The 16,954-nt window shown below is 46.7% G+C and overlaps 1 protein-coding gene across 3 annotated transcripts in view; it reads right to left on the bottom strand.

Annotated features, from left to right (window-relative positions):
* EPB41L4A (erythrocyte membrane protein band 4.1 like 4A) overlaps positions 1-16,954 on the bottom strand; it is a 224,375-nt gene that overhangs the window by 119,131 nt on the left and 88,290 nt on the right. The gene's annotated exons all lie outside the window — the stretch shown is intronic.

Raw genomic sequence — 16,954 nt, 5'->3', positions numbered from 1 at the left:
ATCATATTCCTCTATAAGAAGAGTTTGGGTTTAGAAATGACTTCCTGGGCCATCAAATCCAGACGCTTGCTATCATAGGCAAACCCCTCATAGAATCCCATTCACAGATTTGCAGAAGGGGGTTTAAATTAAGATTGCTAGACAACATTTTCTAAATTTTGAAAGCTAAATTATTTTCATTTAACGTAGGGAGGTTTGTATACAGTTTTCTAAATGCGTGACACTGGTTTTTCTTTATTTACTTTTGTTTTTAAGGAAAAGAACAAACAAATGTGGTTACATACAGGTGTAACAATTCCCCTACTATGAGCCAACTGCAGGGCTTGAGCCGTAAATCTTCCTCACTGCAGAATAGATCACTACGACTTATGCTACAAAACCACGTTCATTTGTAGCATGCAAAGGCTGTTATCCTTGAGGGCGTGATGGACTGACAGGCTCTTGCACCTCTCTTGACACATCTCAGGTCTGGTTCCTTTGCTCTATTCTCCCACTCCAAGAGCTGGAGGAGATCATGCACTGGGCAGAGACCCCAGAGGGCAATGAGTCACTGGTAGCGTTGGAGTCACAGGGAGGCTTGGGGTGATGGTATCGCTTAATACTTTAATAGCTGCCTCACTTCTGTCTTACTCACAAGCTCTGAGAGGAAAAAAACATGTTTTGGCCCTTTACGTCTCACCAGCAACTTCTGTGAAAGGTGAGCATACGTGCCATTGCATCCATGTTCCATACCACCAACCACGTCAGTCACAGCTTCCTCTGCCTCGGGGGCAAGGGCTGTGATGACCATACTGGCAAAGGCAAGAGCAGGACCTGGACAGACTGGAACAGCCACCCTGGCACCTGAGATAGGGCTGGGAGAAGACAGAAACCAGAGTGATCAAGCCATGGCCAGGTGCAGCTATCCCTGTTGAAAGGGACACAAACTCCTCATAGCTTCCTGCTCAGCCTGGAACCAACTGCTCCTCCCCCACCCCATGCAGAACACTCACCCGGACGCCCTTCCTATTCTTGATACTCTGACTTCATCCCATTGCCCCTGCTTGACCCCGCTTCCCGGGCACACAAACCTCTGTCATGTCCCCCCCTCGGCCCTGCTCACCAGACACTCCCTTCCCACGCCACATATCCCAGCTTCCCCTCTCTGTCACTTTGCACCTGACTCTCCTGCACAAGCAGGTTCAGTACCAGAAGCATGGCGGCTCCTTACAGTAGAAGAGTTTGGGCCCCTCAGATGGAGCCATCTACCTGTAGTAAGCTGTGACATCCCCCTTTCTGGACCTCTCCAGGCCAGGGTCAATCAGGTCTGTTGGGAGGTAGGCAGCCAGTAGCCCCAAACCCATTGACGCCCCCACACACCCCCACCAGCATCCACAACAACAGTACATCCCACAAGATGTTTTGCTTTCACATAGTTAGGTCATCAATATAAGGGTTTAACATTAGGAACAGTGTTAAATCAGAAGCACAGAGAGGGCCTAATCCTGACATAAATTGCATTTACTCATCCAAGTCCTCTTGCTGAAATCGGTGGGAATACTATGATGAGTCAGAGTTTTTGGGACTGGAGTGAGGAACAGAAAAACTCAAAAAATATGCAGGGGTCACCTGGATGTATACGATGGAGAAACCCAGACTACAATGGTCCAGATTTTCAAAAAAAAGATAAAGCAACTACATAAACTGGCCAGACACCCACTGATCGCTGGATACAGCGACAATCATCACGAAATTTCAATCCTGATCTGGGTTTTCAATTAGGAATATGCATAACGTTTATGTGTACTCAGACCCAGATTTCCTCTAAATCCATATCTAGCTAAACATGAAACTTCATATCCTCAAATAATTTAGGCTTCAGTCACCAAAACCCATACACGCTTGGTTACAAAGGTTCTGCTGGCCACCATGTCTAAGGCCATGTCTACACTACCAGGACCATACTGTCATAGCTATAATGCTGTACCAATACTGGCAAACGCCTGTGGAAACACCTCCTCCCATCATAAAAGTAGGCAGGTCAACAGAAGCGTTCTTCCCTTGACACAGCTGCATCTACACCAAAGGTGACACAGTAAAAGCCCAGTTATCCAGCATCCAGATAACAGGCACATTTGGTGAACCAGAATACTTGGTTGGATCCAGCTGCCTTGGGGCCAGTACCAGCTAGGGCCAACTGCCGCAGGGCCAGCTGCCTGGCTAAGGGTGGGAGGTAGAGTGGGGCCAGCTGCTGCCCCACCTCTACTAACTGGCACATTTTATTATCTGGCATCCTTGATCCCCCAAATAACAAAGCCTTTACTCTATGGACATACCTGCATCACTCTGGAGTGTGGATTTTTCATGCCCCTAATCCATGTAGCTACATCAACCAACTTTTAAGTGTACATCAAGTCTAAATACAGGACTGCTAATATTCTGAGCTGAAAAAACCAAACTCTGCCCTGACACGTTCCTTTGAACCACTGGAGGGCTGGCGCATCTTCTAGTGATTCTTAACTTGGATTTAAAAATTTGGCTCCATTATGTATATTTAAAGCTATTCCAGGTTAAATGACTGCTTCTTAAATGACTTAAATGACTGCTTCTTGGAGCAGCTAGTACAGGAACCCACAAGGGGAGAGTCAATTCTCGATCTAGTCTTGACTGGAACGCAGGATCTGGTCCAAGAGGTAACTGTTACTGGACCGCTTGGAAATAGTGACCACAATATAATAACTTTTAATATTCCTGTGTTGGGAAGAACACCGCAGCGGTCAAACACTCTGGCATTTAATTTCAAAAAGGGGAATTACACTAAAATGAGGAAGCTAGTTAAACAGAAACTAAAAGGTAGAGTAATTAAACTAAAATCCCTGGAAGCTGCATGGAAACTGTTTAAAGACACCATACTAGAGCCCCAACTTAAACGTATACCCCAAATAAAAAAAACACAGTAAGAGACCTAACAAAGAACCACCATGGCTAAACAGCCATGTTAAAAAGGCAGTGAGAGAGAAAAGGGCAGCTTTTAAAAAGTGGAAGTCAAATCCTAGTGAGGAAAATAGAAAGGAACATAAACACTCCCAAATTAAGTGTCATAATGTAATAAGAAAAGCCAAAAAAGATTTTGAGGAACAGCTAGCCAAAAATTCAAAAAACGATAGTAAAATGTTTTTTAAATACATTAGAAGCAGGAAGCCCGCTAAAAAAGCAGTGGGGCCCTTGGACGATAAAGATATAAAAGGAGCGATCAAGGAAGACAGTGCCATTGTGGAGCGATTAAATGATTTCTTTGCTTCAGTCTTCACAGCTGAGGATGTTACAGAGGTTCCTAAATCTGAGCCAGCCTTTTTAGGTGACAAATCTGAGGAACTCACTCAGATTGAAGTGACATTAGAGGAGGTTTTGGAGTTAATTGATAAGCTGAATAGTAACAAGTCTCCAGGACCAGACAGCATTCACCCAAGGGTTCTGAAAGAACTCAAATGTGAAATTGCGGAGTTATTAACAGTGGTTTGTAACCTATCCTTTAAATCCACTTTGGTACCAAATGACTGGAAGATGGCCAATATAACGCCAATATTTAAAAAAGGCTCTAGAGGAGACCCTGGCAATTATAGACCGATAAGTTTAACATCAGTACCAGGCAAATTAGTAGAAACACTAGTAAAGAATAAAATTGCAAGGCACGTAGAAGAGCACGAATTGTTGGGCAAAAGTCAGCATGGTTTCTGCAGAGGGAAGTCGTGTCTAACTAATCTATTAGAATTCTTTGAAGGGGTTAATAAACATGCGGACAAGGGGCACCCAGTGGACATAATATACCTAGATTTCCAGAAAGCCTTTGACACGGTCCCACACCAAAGGCTTTTATGTAAATTAGGTGGTCATGGGATAGGAGGAAAGATCCTTTCATGGATCGGGAACTGGTTAAAAGACAGAAAACAAAGGGTGGGAATAAATGGTAAATTTTCACAATGGAGGAGGGTAACTAGTGGTGTTCCCCAGGGGTCAGTCCTGGGACCGATCCTGTTCAACTTGTTCATCAATGATCTAGAAAATGAGGTAAGCAGTGAGGTGGCAAAGTTTGCAGATGACACCAAGTTGTTCAGGACAGTCAAAACCAAAACAGATTGTGAAGAATTACAAAAAGATCTCAGCAAACTGAGTGATTGGGCAGCAAAATGGCAAATGAAATTTAATGTGGGTAAGTGTAAGGTAATGCATGTTGGGAAAAAATAACCCAAATTACACGTACTACATGATGGGGTCAAATTTAGCTACGACAGATCAGGAAAGGGATCTTGGAGTTATAGTGGATAGTTCTCTGAAGACATCCACGCAGTGTGCAGCGGCAGTTAGTAAGGCAAATAGGATGTTAGGAATTATTAAAAAAGGGATCGAAAATAAAGACAAAAGATATCATACTTCCCCTATATAAAACTATGGTACGCCCACATCTTGAGTACTGCGTGCAGATGTGGTCTCCTCACCTCAAAAAAGATATATTGGCATTAGAAAAGGTTCAGAAAAGGGCGACTAAGATGATTAGGGGCTTGGAACGGGTCCCATATGGGGAGAGGCTAGAGAGACTGGGACTTTTCAGTTTGGAAAAGAGGCGATTGAGGGGCGATATGATAGAGGTATATAAAATCATGAATGGTGTGGAGAAAGTGAATATAGAAAAATTATTTACCTTTTCCCATAGTACAAGAACTAGGGGACACCAAATGAAATTGATGGGTAGTAGGTTCAAAACTAATAAAAGGAAATTTTGCTTCACACAGCGCAGTCAACCTGTGGAACTCCTTGCCCGAGGAGGCTGTGAAGGCCAGGACTCTATTAGGGTTTAAAAAAGAGCTTGATAAATTTTTGCAGGTTAGGTCCATAAATGGCTATTAGCCAGGGATAAAGTATGGTGCCCTAGCCTTCAGAACAAGGGCAGGAGATGGATGGCAGGAGATAAATCACTTGATCATTGTCTTCTGTTCTCCTTCTCTGGGGCACCTGGCATTGGCCACCGTCGGCAGATGGGATGCTGGGCTGGATGGACCTTTGGTCTGACCCAGTATGGCCATTCTTATGTTCTAATACATGCAACACTATGTGGGGCCTGTGCAGTAAATTCCATCTGTGCAGTGCATGTTATTTCCTAACTACATTTATTTAAATGAATGTAAAGACGACTTTTTTGAAAGCTCCATGCCAGGTGTCTGTGTAGGGTCAAATTTTGGTCAAACTCCCAGAACCCGTTCCAGACAAAACATTAACTATGTTGAATTTTTTTCATTTGCTGTTGTGTCAATCACTGAAGTGACGGGTATCAGTAGACTTGTCCCCTCTCAGTTCACAAAGCATCCCATGCTCTAGTTGTGCAGCTGAGATTACCAAGTAGTAGTAAAATCTTTGCCCCACATGCAGCCACTGCAGTGCTGTGGCACACAATTTTCTTTTAAATCATAGATTCCAAGCTTTTGAAGTCAAGGGGGACCACTGTGCTTACCTAGTCTGACTTGATGCAGAACAAGCCCCAGTGTTTCCCTAAATTAAATCCTGCTTCATGCCTAATAGCTGTGATTGAACTACAGCAGGGTCGGCAACCAAAACAGCAAGAAGAGACATTTCTTCCAATTCAGTTAAAAAAAAACAAACCCTCAATAATTCGAGAGCTGCAATGCACGTGAATATGAGACAGTCCTTAATAAATAACATCAAACTATACTTTTTGCAGCCCCTATTTTAAGAACAGCACATGCACAATGATTGGTAGTATGACATATATTTTACATTTTCCATTTCCTCACACTTTACATGTGTGTTTATACAACTGTCTTCCTGACTTGCACCCTTAATCTTCTCTCTCTCTGGTCTGGAGGATGCTAGAGGGAGTTATCCAATGTTTTGAGATCACATGTCGTTTGTTATATACGAGTTGTTCATTGCTGGGCTTTTAGACGTTCAGCATTTATCCAAAAAACCAGGGATTTGGGTTTTTTTAAATTTGAAACTATAGTGTCAGGAGCCATGAAGAAGTCCTTAAAGAGTTGCAGGTTGCAGACCCCTGAACTAGAGCATAATTTTTTTAGAAACATATCCAATCTTATTTTTAAACAACCAGCGACGGAGACTCCAGCATAATCACCGGTATATGATTAGTTATACTCATTGTAAAAAAAAAAAAACTGCACCTTACTTCTAATCTAAATTTGCCTAACTTCAACTTTTAGCAATTAGCTCAAGCTATACCTTAATTAGCTGTATTGAAAAACCCTTTATTATTGAATTTTGATCCCCCTTGTAGATATTTATTTATAGAATATGATCAAATCATTTTAACTGTCTCCTTGATAAACTACAGAGACTGAGCTATTGGAATTTCTCACTTGAAGTGTGGACAACAGTTCACTACAGTATTCCCAATGGAGTGTCACCAGTGCCAAATACAGAAGTAATAAAACCTTCCTACTCATACTCAATATTCCTCTTTATAAACATCTGGACTGCGTCTATATTTGCATTCCTGTTTTGAAAGAGGCATGCAAATGAGGGAAATCAAAAATACAAATGCTGTGGAGATTTACACAGCTGGCACCTCATTTGCATATTCTTCTTTCGAAAGAAGAAAAGCAGTGTAGACACTGCTCTTTTGAAAGTAAACCCCATCTTTGAAAAAACACTTCTTCCCTTTCATGGGAAGAAGGATTCTTTCAAAGATGGGATTTACTTTCAAAACAGCAGTGTCTACACTGCTTTTCGTCTTTCAAAAGAATATGCAAATGAGGAACCAGATATGTAAATCTGTGCCTCATTTGCATTTATGATTTCCCTCATTTGCATGCCTCTTTCAAAAGAGGAATGCAAAAATAGACGCAGCCCTGAGGATTGCCCACACTGTGACTCCAGAAGCTAATGTTCATCAGATTATCTGTTATGATATACTAGGAGCCCACCCACTTAACAACCAGGTCCATGCCCTATCCCTGACTCTGCTCTAGCCTCAGCATTTGCCCAACTCCACCCATTTAGTTCCTAGAGAATCACAGACAACACAGGGGAGTTGGTAACCCTGGGAACTTCTCCAGCATTCAAAGACTTATTAAACATTAACATTAATGGTCCACAAAGCTCCTTATTCTTTTAAAGCTCTTAAAAGAGAAGTTACTCACTTGTGTAGTAACAATGGTTCTTCGAGATGTGCCCCCGTGGGTGCTCCACCGTAGGTGTCGGGCTCGCCCCGGCGCCACAGATCAGAAACGTCTAGCAGTGTCCGTTGGGTCGTGCACGTGCCGATGCACACCGCTCCCCCGCGTGTTCTCAGCCACGTGCGCGATCCGGTCCCTGCCAGTTCCTTGACCAATCGCCCCAGATGCTCCTGAAAAACAATGGACAGAGATCCGAAGGGGGGAGGACGGGCGGGTAGTGGAGCACCCACAAGGACACATCTCAAAGAACCATCGTTACTACAAAAGTGAGTAACTTCTCTTTCGTCTTCAAGTGGTCCCCGTGGGTGCTCCACCGTAGGTGACTACCCAGCAGTGACCCCAAATAAGGAGGTGGGTACTCGATTCATGTGCAGCTTGCCCCCGAGAGGACTGCTGTTGACAGACGGGTATCCTCATCAAACACCCGATGCAGGGCGTAATGTTCGACGAAGGTGTAGTAGGATGACCAGGTTGCCGCTCTACAGATGTCTTCTAAAGCGATTCCCTTGAAGAAGGCTGTTGATGCCACCACCGCCCTGGTAGAGTGAGCCCTAGGCGGGGCCAGCAAAGGGGTCTTTCGAAGCTCGTAGCACAGTTTTACACAGGACATAATGTGATTCGAAATCCTCTGGGAAGATAGGCCTTCCCCTTTCGACCTGGGTGCGATAGACACCAGGAGTCTGTCCATTTTCCGGAAGGACTTAGTTCTGTCTATGTAAAAGGCCCATGCCCTCCTCACGTTTAGCAGGTGCAGCCGTGCCTCCTTGCTGGAGCTGTGAGGCTTCAGATAAAACGAGGGTAATACTATTGGTTTGTTAATGTGGAACTCCAAGGAAACTTTTGGAATGAAGGCTGGGTGTAATCGTAAGGTCACTGCTTCCTTTGAGAATACTGTGCAGGGCGGCATTGCCATTACTGCTGTGAGTTTGCTCACCCTGCGGGCTGACGTAATCATGAGGAGGAAGGTCGTTTTCATGGTAAGCAGTCGGAGGGGTACCATAGCCAATGGTTCGAAGGGCGGTCCCGACAGTGTGTGGAGTACCAAGTCCAAACTCCATGACGATGGTAGCAGTTTCCGTGGGGGGTACAAATTTACCAGCCCCTTTAGGAACCTCGTGATGACAGGATGGGCAAATACGGTAGGCCCTTCCTCTGTGTGTCGAAACGCTGATATAGCCGCGAGATGGACCTTTAGCGAGGATAAGGAGAGTCCGTCTCATTTCAGCTCCAGCAGGTGGTCTAGAATTACAGTTATAGGGATGTCCAGAAGAGCTAGCTGCTCGGAAGAGCACCAGGAGATCAATCGCGTCCACTTCTGCTCCTAAGTCTTTCTGGTGGAGGTCCTTCTACTGCACTCCAAGACTTGTTTCACTCCCTCCGAACATGTGCTCTCTAAGGCGCTTAGCCATGGATTAGCCATGCCTGTAGGAGGAGCCCCTGAGGATATGGGTGCACTACGGCCCCTTGAGCCTGCATGAGTAGGTCCGGCACTATCGGCAGGGGGAGTGGTGGGCGGCGTGACATGCGCAGAAGCCAGGGAAACCATGGTTGTCGGTCCCAGGTTGGGACTATGAGTATCATGCGTGCTCTCCCCATTCTGGCTTTCTCTAGAACCTTGTGGATGAGAGTCATGGGAGGGAATGCATAGAGTAGAGGGCCCTTCCATGAGATCATGAAGGCATGCCCCAGGGACCCCCGTCCTATGCCTGCTCTGGAGCAGTACTGAGGGCACTTCTTGTTGTGTTGGGTGGCAAACAAATCGACTTGGGGAAACCCCCATTTGTGGAATACGTGTCGGAGCAGGTTGGAGCGGATATGCCACTCGGGTGTGAACGCAAAGCACCTGCTTAGTTGGTCCACCTTCACATTGTGGACACCAGGTAAGTATGAAGCTTTTAGCTTTACCTTGTTGGCAATGCACCAGTTCCACAACCGGACTGCTTCTGCGCATAGAGCTCGGGATCGGGCCCCTCCTTGTCGATTGATGTAAAACATGGTGGTGTTGTTGTTGATATTGATCCTGACTACTTTGCCGTGCAGGTACTTCCGAAAGCGTCTGCACGCGTTGAACACTGCTCTGAGTTCTAGTACATTGATGTGCAGTGTCTGTTCCACAGGAGACCACAGCTCTTGGGTTACTTTGCTGCCAATGTGAGCTCCCCATCCTATGTGGGAGGTGTCTGTTGTAAGAAAAATCGCAATTTGTGGCTGGTGGAAGGGCACCCCTACTAGCATGTTCTTGGGATCCGCCCACCACGCCAGAGATTTTCGCACCTCCGTCGGGGGCGATACTACCCTGTGTGTGGTATGGACTAATGGACTGTAAACGCTCGCCAACCAGTGCTGCAGGCTTCGCATGTGTAGCCTGGCATTCTGTACCACAAACGTGGCTGCTGCCATGTGCCCCAACAGTTGCAGACATGTTAGGATTGGCACCGTGGAGCTGTACATCATAACTTGTACCAACGACTGGATCGTGCGGAAACGGGCATCGGGTAGGTATACTCTTGCTGTAATAGAGTCTATGCGTGCCCCTATGAATTCTATATCTTGGTTGGGCTCGGTCTTTGATTTGGCGAGGTTGATAACCAGGCCCAAAGAGGTGAATGTGCTCGCAGTGACGTGTATCATGCGTAGGACCTCTGCTTTTGAGACCCTTTTTAGTAGGCAGTCGTCCAGATATGGAAAAATGAACACACCCTGCCTGTGCAGGTACGCTGATACCACTGCCAGGGTTTTGGTAAAAACTCTGGGTGCTGAAGAAAGACTGAACAGAAGGACTCTGTATTGAAAATGCTCTTCCCCAACCTTGAAACGAAGGAAACGTCTGTGTGCCAGGTGGATCGTTATATGAAAATAGGCGTCCTGTAAGTCGAGGGCTGCAAACCAATCTCCATCGTCCAGTGCCGTAACTATGGAGGCAATTGTAGTCATCCTGAAGCACTGTTAGCGCAAATACCGGTTGAGGGCCCGTAAGTCCAAAATTGGCCTCCAGCCTCCTGTTTTCTTCTCTGTTAGGAAGTATCGTGAGTAGAACCCCTTCCCTTGGAATTGTTCCGGTACTCTGTCTACCGCCCCTGTGAACTTGAGATGATTTACCTCCTGTTTCAGCCTGGTCTCGTGGGAAAGGTTCGTGAGAGAGGACTGGGTGGGAGGTTTCAGTGGCGGGAGTGATTGGAAGGGGATCGCATAACCCTTAGCTATGATTTCCAGTACCCATTTGTCTGTCGTGATGTTTTGCCTTTGGGAATAAAATGGTTTGAGGCGATGATGGAACGTGTGTTGAGAGTGGCACTGGGAGATGGTCTTGATATTGCAGTCCTCGACATAGCCATCAAACTTGCTGTCTTGGGGCTTGCCCCAAGGTTGCATGACTTTGTTGAGGATGTCACCTGGGGGCCTTATACTGCTGCTACTGATGGTGGCGCCCATGTTTGTAGCTTCGTTGATATTGTGCACGCTGTGGTTGATAGGCGTAGCGCCTTTGCTGGGGATAGAACTTTTTCCTCCTGTATGGGGAGGTATATATACCCAAGGTCCTAAGTGTGGCCCTCGAGTCCTTGCTGAAGTGTAGGACCGAATCGGTTGATTCTGCAAATAGTTTTTGCTTATCAAATGAAAGGTCCACAATTTTTGTTTGTAGGTCTCTGGGAATGCTGGACGTCTGGAGCCTGGATTCCCTGCGCATGACCACTGCTGTGGCCATTGAGCGTGCCGCTGTGTCCGCCACGTCCAGGGCGATTTGAACTCCTGCTTGCGAGGCTGCATAGCCCTCCTGAACAATCGCCTTCAGCACTGGTTTCTTATCCTCTGGGAGGAAGTCCATAAGAGGGGTCAGTCTGGAATAATTGTCAAAACTGCGGTTGGACAGGTGCGCCGCATAGTTCACCATTCTTAGTAATAAGGTAGAGGAGGAGTAAGACCTGTTTGTCAAACAGGTCTAATTTCCTCGCGTCCTTGTCCAATCCTCCTGATTTATATTGGGGTGTCAGACTTATGCTGTGATGATTCGACCACCAAAGAATTTGGTTGTGGGTGACTAAACAGGAATTCCATTCCTTTGGCTGGAACAAAGTATTTCTTATCCGCCCTTTCACTTGTAGGCAGGATGGAGGCTGGGATCTGCCATATGTTGGTGGCTGATTCCATAATGGCTTCGTCTAGCGGAATGGCTATTTTGGATGAAGCCAGGGGGTCTCAGATTTTTCAGGAGTTTATGATGTTTCTCCTGCATCTCCGCTATTCAAATATCCTGTGTGAATGCTACTCTCTTGAGCAGTTCCTGGAATTGCTTAAGGTCATCCGAAGGAGAGATGTCCCTGGGGACACCTGCCTCATCTGGAGAGGACGAGGAGACGCCACTGCAGTATACTTCCTCTAATTCTTCTGACCCTTGAGTTTGTTAGTATACCAACTCTTTTGCAGGTTGTGAAGGAAGGTCCCTGGACTCTGGACCAGTGTCTGTCTGGGGAAGCTGTGTTCCTCCCACGGAGCGGGACTATATGAGGGGGCATCGGTGGGGTGTGGGTGGGGATCTGCCCCTGGATCTGGACCCCCCGATGCCGGTGTTCAGTATGATAAGGGCGGCCATGGCAACACGGGCAAGGGCCCGGAGATGGAGATCTGGACCATGATCGGGATGTGTACATATGGTGTCTAGAAGAGCGTGATCTCCGTGATGACATTGAAAACGGCGGAGATGATCTGTGATAGTATTCGTAGGGGCCCACGCTGGAAAAAGGTGAAGGTTGTCTGAGCCATGGTGATGGTGGCCTGAAGGAACGGGGAAGGGAGGTCTGAAACAGGCCGTTGGAGTGGCTGCCCTGCGCGGCGTGTGTATCTCGGGGGGCGGGGGGGGGGGGGCGGCACTAGGCGATAACGGCAGCGCAATGACGTCCGGAGCCGGAGTGCGGTGCCGGGTTTTTGTCTTTGCCTTCCCCCACCCCTGCGGAGCAGGCGCCACTGCCTCCGGTGCCAGGGACCTCGGCGTCGCTGTCGGTGCCACGCTCGGTGCCGCTGCACGTAGTGCCGCGCGGACAGCTTCCTCCGGCACCCTTTGGCCCCATTCCGAGTGCCTCTCCTCCAGTGCTGTCGGTGCCGCAAGGGGCGGTGCCGCGTGAGTCTGCGCCGCTGGCTCCAGCGCTTGCGGTGCCCTCGGTGCCAACTGCTGATCAGTCAGAGGCCCAAGCGCGCTCCTATGCGCTGCTGTATCCCCTCTATGAGCAGCCAGGGGGTCAGGGCCCTGTGTTTCGCTCATCCTGCTCACTGGTGTTACCAGCAAGGATCGAGCTGGAGAGAGCTTCCTTTTCTTTTGCACCGAGGAGGTTAGGGAGGCCGCCTTCCTCTTGTGCACTCCCGAGGGCCCCTCTTTCTGGGGCCTCTCCCGTGGTTCAGGCTGGAGGGCCTTATCAAACAGGATCATTTTTAGTTTCATTTCCCTGTCCTTCCTGGCCCTGGCTGTAAGCCTAGTGCAATGAGAGCACTTCTGAGTAAAGTGAGCCTCTCCAATACAACGAATGCACTCGCTATGCCCGTCTGAGGCAGGCATGGTCTCGCGGCATGACTCACACCTCTTAAAGCCCTGCGAAGACATCCCTGCCGCGGCTTGTAAGTCTTTAAATGTTAATAGTGTACTTATCGGCTAATGAAGTCTTTAACCAAATAACGTTCACGGCCTCCAGGGGTAGCGGACTGCCAAAGGCAGCCACCTGCATCCGCTCTTCTCCCCTTTGTTCCTCCCTTCTTTTCTTTTTTTTGTTTTATATAGCACAACAGTTTGAACAATGAGAACATAACTAACTACTAACAACTAGTAACTATCAACAACAATAACCACAGTTTCTCTCTCTCTCTCTCTCTCTTTTTTTTTTTTTTTTTTTTTTGTCTCAGGCGTTGGAGCCGGAGCAAATTCCGTCTGCAGCCGCTGGCGGTTGAGAAGGAACTGGCAGGGACTACATCTCACACGTGGCCGAGAACACGCGCGGGAACGGCGCACATCGGCGCATGCGCAACCCGACAGACACTGCTAGACGTTTCCGATCTGCGGCGCTGCGGCGAGCCCGACACCTACAGTGGAGCACCCACGGGGACCACTCGAAGAAGAATGCAAGTTATCTGGATCTGCTGGTTCTAAAATGTCTAACTTTAGCAGTTAGCGTTTACCATTCTCCTTAGTTATTGTTGCAATGGAGAGTATTTCATCATCAAACTGGGATACAAATAAGACATCTAGTTTTTTTTGTCAAGTATGAAAGAGCAACGCTTACACGGCTCCCAGCTCTCTTGGAGGTGGCGTAATTATGCTGACAGAAGAGTGCTTTCCCATGGGCCTAGTGCATTCTCATCAGATGTACTACAGTGGCACAGCTACATCACTGCAGCTGTGCTCATGTAGCAAGCTAGGGTACACTTACCCTCATTTGTAAGTAACACAGTGTACCATGACTTTGGGGGGGGGGTTGAGCTCTAGCCATAAAGCTTCTAAAATCTGGGGGTTGCCCATAAACACTCCAAAAAGGCTTTCACAGTCATGATGCTCCAGTCATCCCCTCCTATTGATCTATTACCCTACCTTGGGGGGCAGAGAATGCCACAGATTCACTGCTCTGACTTGTACTGAAATATGACTGCTGCTCAGGTTCCTGCATGCACATCAAAACACATGTATAATTGTGCTGACTGGCATTTTAAAATCTGCCCCCTTTTCCCAATCTTACACTTACACATATTAATCATGTGCAAAAGCATTTGCAACATAAAGGGCTTGAATAATCAAGGATTGTAAGGTGGCAAATTTAAAAAATCACATGCCGGCTGAACAATCCAGTTCCTATGAAAATATTTATCATGCCATGGCCACATTAAAAATGCATTAGGAAACCAGTCCAGCTCAGCTGTTTTCCCAAGCTTTTGAGATTAAACTACACATCGTGCAGTGTGGCAGTAGTACCCTAAACCCACAGATTTTCCATTCTAAGCAAAATTTTTGTTAGAGAAAAAATATTTTAATATTCTTAGTTCTTTGAATAGCCTTATTTCTCAGTAGAGTCTATTAATATCCTTGTAATTTAGAAGTATTATAGCTGCTTATTATCTATGGAGAATACATCAAGAAATGCAAGCAGATGCAGCTGGGGACTGAGACAGAAGGCTTCTGGCTTTTATTCCTACCGCTGTTGCTGGCTTGCTGCATGACTGCGGCCAGACCATTTACTATAAAGAGTTTAAACCCCACAATTGCAGACCTGTCTCTCTTTGGGGCCATACACCACAAGACAACAAATGCTACAAAGGCCTATCCTGTTAGAGCACCTCCACAGCAGAAAAGAAAAGTGGTTAAATTAATGCTGAGTCACCATGAGCAATGGTAGGTATAGTACCTGGGGCACGTGGGATACGATTTCACCAAATGTGAAATCGTAACCATGTTGGAAAGCACTGCCAGGTTTCTCTTGGCAGAAAGGACTTTTTATTATACAGGAATAAACGCCTCCTGTGTTTGGTTGTCTAAGACTTTTCATTCTACCTTGTCTTTGAGAGGCTTTTGCATCGCTCATGTTTGCAGTGGATCTTTGGTACTCAGTAGAAGATAAACCCCTTGCCTATTTTTTGTCTTGGGACATGCCATTCAGGTTTTGCTGAGATGTAACTTTTTAAAAATTGCCATTTCTATTACCTTCTTTTAGTGCCTCAGAAAAATTTTGGTGGTCTGACAAAATAATAACTAACATGATCATCACAGGACCAGCTGACAATGCTACCAAACAGCATCAGAAGCAACAACAGGCACTACGCTAGGAACAACTATGATCTACTGAAGAAGCGTGAGGGTATGGAAGGAGAGAGATTATCTGATTGAGTTTGCTCCAACTCCCAGAATTTAACCCAGCAGCCCATTCCCAAACACCCTGCTGGAGGGCATCACAGATGGGCAGAGCTCCCCAATTTCCCTGAGGGGATGGGTAGGGGAGTGACAGAGATTCAGGCCAGGCTCTCCTCAGCCATCATCTAAGCCCAATACATGGCTCCAGCAGACCACTCTCCCTCTGGGGACATCTTAGTGAGCAGAAGCTCCCCAATTCCTGTGGGCTGGCTTAGAAAACAGAGATATTATATAGGCTGGTCTAGGCTCATCTCCCACCCACATTTGTTCCAGACTTACCACCTGAACTCAGCCCTGGGACAATACACTTCTCAGGCTGCTACCTAATAAAGTTAGCTCCTCTAGCTTCAGTGGTAAGTGCTGCAGCAGAGACAGTTCAGGATTTAAATCCTGCATAAAATGTATGAAGACAGGATTGTTACAGTTTCAAATAAATGAAATCGATTTACTAAAGGAAGCAGGAAACACCCAAGAAATTATGTACTACAACTGCATTAAAGGAACATTATTTAGAATGCAAAGGCAAGCACACCAAATTAGGGCATGCCAAATTTATAGCTGTCTGTGCATCCTGAATTCAGCCCCCTTGTGTATTTGCACTATGATACAGTCTTCAATTACATGAGACCATGCTACTTCTTCCACAGGATACCTGCCTTACTCAATTCATTGGATGGATGGATGGATGGAAAAGTTGGCAGTTTAAAATTAAAGATTGCAGGAGTAATCATAAATGTGGCATTTATTAACTTTCACGTGCTTCACCTTGCAAATTAAATCATGTTATTTTAACAGAGCTATTGGTGGTGTGATTTTTGTGTAAGGAATGGGAGTTTATTTTTATGTGTAAAATGAAAAATAATACAAGGAAGTAGTTAAACACCTTTTTATTGAGGTTCAAAAAGTGTGTTTCAAGTTTTAAGAAAAATAATTTTATTACGTTTTTTAAAGTGTGCATGGAGGATCTTTCTTCATCTGAACTGTTTTCTTCATTTAAATGTTAATTAGAGAATACGCTAAAATCCCATCAGGTTAGAAGTTAGAATATTCCTTACTAATAGCAATGCATTAACATGAGGCACACTTATTTCTACCAGGCTGTGTCTACACTACAAAATAACTTCGAAGTAGAGAGTCTACACACAAAATGCACCCTCCCTTACTTCCAAGTAGGCTTCCCCCTACTTCAAAGTTAAGCGTCCACACACAACTATCCTCTACTTCAAAGTAAGGGGCCAGGAAATAATGCATGCATGGTGTTGCATGGCCAACAAGTCCTTCTGGGCTCACAGCCAGCTGGCCCTTAAAGGGCCCCTCCCAACACCCCCACCCTGCACATGCTCGAGGCTGCCAGGCTGTGGACAGCAGCAGAGCACGTGTTGGGAAGAACAGCCAAGCAACATGCCTGCTCCCACCCTCCCCGAGAACGAAGTCATCTCCACCCTGGCCAGTCTGCTGGCCATGCTAGTCACCCTGCTCTTTCAGTGGTGCAGCCGGGTGGCCTGCACGGGACCCGGCCTGCAGGCCCTGGCCACAACACTGCTGCCCCTCCCCTGGGACCCCCCAATCGGGTACTGGTAGGCCTTCACCACCACCAGTGAGTGGTAAGACCAGCTGGTGCCAGAGAACTGGGACAATGAGCAATGGCTGAACAACTTCAGGATGACCCACCAGACATTCGAAGACCTCTGCCACTGGCTCGCCCCAGTCCTCCAGCACCAGGACACACGGATGCAGCCAGCGCTCCTGGTGCAGAAGAGGGTGGCCATTGCCTGTGGAGGCTGACCACCCCCAACAGCCTCCAGTCCATCGGCCACCAGTTCGGCGTCGGCAAGGCTACCGTTGGAATGGTGATGACTGAGGTCAGTCTGGCCCCCACCACGGACCC

Source organism: Carettochelys insculpta, chromosome 5 (genome assembly GCF_033958435.1).
Source record: "Carettochelys insculpta isolate YL-2023 chromosome 5, ASM3395843v1, whole genome shotgun sequence".
In the NCBI taxonomy this organism is placed as follows: Eukaryota; Metazoa; Chordata; order Testudines; family Carettochelyidae; genus Carettochelys; species Carettochelys insculpta.
This window is presented reverse-complemented; position numbering and strand designations above follow the sequence as displayed.